Source organism: Nematolebias whitei, chromosome 16 (assembly GCF_014905685.2).
Source record: "Nematolebias whitei isolate Nwh7 chromosome 16, NemWhi1, whole genome shotgun sequence".
NCBI classification, from domain to species: Eukaryota; Metazoa; Chordata; class Actinopteri; order Cyprinodontiformes; family Rivulidae; genus Nematolebias; species Nematolebias whitei.
Genome location: NC_056513.1, coordinates 2,209,223 through 2,209,561, shown reverse-complemented (window position 1 = coordinate 2,209,561; position 339 = coordinate 2,209,223).

Here is a 339-nt window from a genome sequence, read left to right as displayed (position 1 = left end):
GAACACCATGACTATAGAAAGTACACCAGGACTGTAGAAAGTACACCTGGACTATAGAAAGAACACCATGACTATAGAAAGTACACCAGGGCTATAGAAATACACCTGGACTATAGAAAGAACACCATGACTATAGAAAGTACACCTGGACTATAGAAACCACACCTGGTCTTGTCATTCTGTGTCTGTTTCTACTTCCTGTCCTCTCAAACCAGCTGACTGAAGCAGATGTTCATTTGTCCTGATCCTGGTTCTTCTGGAGGTTTCTTCCTGTTAAAGGGAGTTTTTCTTTCCACTGTCTCCTCTGTTCTCGCTCAGGATGAGAGACTGTGATGAAGT